Source organism: Petromyzon marinus, chromosome 58 (assembly GCF_048934315.1).
Source record: "Petromyzon marinus isolate PM22_M1 ecotype Great Lakes invasive population chromosome 58, UKy_Petmar_22M1.pri1.0, whole genome shotgun sequence".
Taxonomy (NCBI): domain Eukaryota; kingdom Metazoa; phylum Chordata; class Hyperoartia; order Petromyzontiformes; family Petromyzontidae; genus Petromyzon; species Petromyzon marinus.
The window spans coordinates 6875913-6879295 of NC_133724.1; positions in this window are offsets into that span (position 1 = coordinate 6875913).

The window sequence follows — 3383 nt, forward strand, 5'->3', positions numbered from 1 at the left end:
CTCACGCAGAGGCCCACAGACTCACACAGAGACGCACAGACTCACGCAGAGGCCCAGACTCACGCAGAGGCCCAGACTCACCCAGAGATCCACAGACTCACGCAGAGGCCCCCAGAATCACGCAGAGGCCCACAGACTCACGCAGAGGCCCACAGACTCACGCAGAGGCCCACAGACTCACGCAGAGGCCCACAGACTCACGCAGAGGCCCACAGACTCACGCAGAGGCCCACAGACTCACAAAGAGGCCCACAGACTCACAAAGAGGCCCACAGACTCACACAGAGGCCCAGAGACTCACAAAGAGGCCCACAGACTCAGACAGCAATCCAGAGATTGACACAGCGGGTGACGAGAGTCGCCCCGGCCAGGGAGGGGTTAAACCCGACGCCTCCCGCTTCTGACTTCGCGCTCGCTCTGCGCGGGTCGGCAGGCGGCCCTCCCGCCTCCCTCCTCCCTCCTCCCTCCTCCTCACTTGGCGCTCGCGATTGATTACTCTCACGCTCTCCATCCCGGGGGGGGTGGGGAGGAGGGGGTGGGAGGGTGGGGGGGTGGGGGGTAGTCCACCCGGCACCGCGGCCACCGCCGCCCCGGGTGGAGACGCCGCGGCAGAAGCAGAACGGAATCGGAGCGGAATCGCACGGCAGCCGGGAGGCGATGGCGCCGCGAAGCGCCGGAGCGAGCGGAGGGAGGGGGTGGGAGGGAGGGAGGGGGTGGGAGGGTGGGAGGGGGTGGGAGGGAGGGGGTGGGAGGGAGGGAGGGGGGTGGGAGGGAGGGGGTGGGGGGGAGGGAGGGGGTGGGAGGGAGGGTGGGAGGGGGTGGGAGAGAGGGAGGGAGCCACAGGGGTCAGTGGCGACAGCGGCGTTTGATTCGTGTATGGACGACGACGCACAGCCACCCCCCCCCCTACCTGCGCAGCACCTCCTTGACACGCGGCGGCGGCGCGGCGGCACCTACTACGTGCCACCGCCGCACGTCCACAATCGCATCGTGCGGGTCTCTACGCGAGTCTACAGGGCTCCACAGTGACCGGAGGCGAGGGGCAGGGGATGGGGGGCTAGCGACGCGCTCGATCAGCCGGTCCCCCGCGGCGTCGCCGGGTCACGGGCACGCGACCCCGCTCGTTCACCGCTCTCGCCGAGTCGGCGGCACGGCACGGGCCCCGGCGGTGGGCCCCGGCGGTGGGCCCCGGCGTGGGCTCGCTCGTGCCAGTGGATGGGGAGAAGCGAAGGGGATCAAAAGAAAAAAGATAGATGGGCCACAGCGGCCGGCACGCACGTGAGAATATTAAATTCTGCCCGCATTGGTCAAGACACTCGCACACACACACACACACGCCCACAAATGCACACACACGCACAAACACACGCGCGCACACACATGCACACACGAGTACACGCACGAGCACACACACACGCACACACACACGCACAAACACACGCACAAACACACGCACAAACACACGCACAAACACACGCACAAACACACGCACAAACACACGCACAAACACACTCACAAACACGTGCGCGCACACACACACACGCACACACACACACGCACAAACACACGTGCGCGAAGGCAATTGAATAGCAAATGGCAGCGCCGTCACTGTCGACCCAAACTCTTCCACAAATGTCATTTCAATTACTCAGAGAGAGAGAGAGCGCGGGATGGGTCCAAAACATGCGGCACTCCTCCCCTCTCGCGCTGCTCCCTCCCACCCTCCCGTCGCCATGGGTCTGTGTGCGAGCCGACGGATACCGCTACGAGTCTGTGGGCCGTAATGTGAGTCAACAGGTCTCCACGTGAGTCTACAGGTCTCCAAGTGAGTCTACGGGTCTCCACGTGAGTCTACGGGTCTCCACGTGAGTCAACAGGTCTCCACGTGAGTCTACGGGTCTCCACGTGAGTCTACGGGTCTCCATGTGATTCTACAGGTCTCCACGTGAGTCAACAGGTCTCCACGTGAGTCTACGGGTCTCCACGTGAGTCTACGGGTCTCCACGTGAGTCTACGGGTCTCCACGTGAGTCTACGGGTCTCCAAGTGAGTCTACAGGTCTCCACGTGAGTCTACGGGTCTCCAAGTGAGTCTACGGGTTCCCACGTGAGTCTACGGGTCTCCACGTGAGTCTACGGGTCTCCACGTGAGTCTACGGGTCTCCACGTGAGTCTACAGGTCTCCAAGTGAGTCTACGGGTCTCCACGTGAGTCTACGGGTCTCCACGTGAGTCAACAGGTCTCCACGTGAGTCTACGGGTCTCCACGTGAGTCTACGGGTCTCCACGTGAGTCTACGGGTCTCCACGTGAGTCTACGGGTCTCCAAGTGAGTCTACGGGTCTCCACGTGAGTCTACGGGTCTCCACGTGAGTCTACGGGTCTCCACGTGAGTCTACGGGTCTCCACGTGAGTCAACGGGTCTCCACGTGAGTCTACAGGGTCTCCACGTGAGTCTACAGGTCTCCACGTGAGTCTACGGGTCTCCACGTGAGTCTACGGGTCTCCACGTTAGTCTACGGGTCTCCACGTGAGTCTACGGGTCTCCACGTGAGTCTACAGGTCTCCACGTGAGTCTACAGGTCTCCACGTGAGTCTACGGGTCTCCACGTGAGTCTACGGATCTCCACGTGAGTCTATGGGTCTCCACGTGAGTCTACGGGTCTCCACGTGAGTCTATGGATCTCCACGTGAGTCTATGGGTCTCCACGTGAGTCTACGGGTCTCCACGTGAGTCTATGGGTCTCCACGTGAGTCTACGGGTCTCCACGTGAGTCTACAGGTCTCCACGTGAGTCTACGGGTCTCCACATGAGTCTACGGGTCTCCACGTGACTCTATGGGTCTCCACGTGACTATGGGTCTCCACAGGACTCCATGGGTCTCCATGTGACTCTACTGGTCTCCACATGAGTCTACGGGTCTCCATGTGAGTCTACGGGTCTCCATGCGAGTCTACGGGTCTCCATGCGAGTCTACGGGTCTCCATGCGGGTCTACGGGTCTCCATGTTAGTCTACGGGTCTTTCCTTCAGGCTATGGGTCTCCATCATGTGAGTCTACCAACTGTATTTGAGGCTGTGGGCCTCTGGGTTTCTATGCGAATCTGTGGGTCTCCGTGTGAGACGAGAGACCTCTCCGAGTCTCGGTGTCTCTGTTTGAGGCCACCGACTTGCCATGCTTGGCCAGGTGCTCGACGGCGCCAGCTCGCCTCTCAAACCCTAGGGGCCTCCACACAGGCTCGCACGCAGAGACCCATAGAGTCAAATAGAGACCCATAGATTCACACAGAGACCCATAGATTCACACAGAAACCCATAGATTCACACAGAGACCCATAGATTCACACAGAGACCCATAGATTCACCACAGAGACCCATAGATTCACA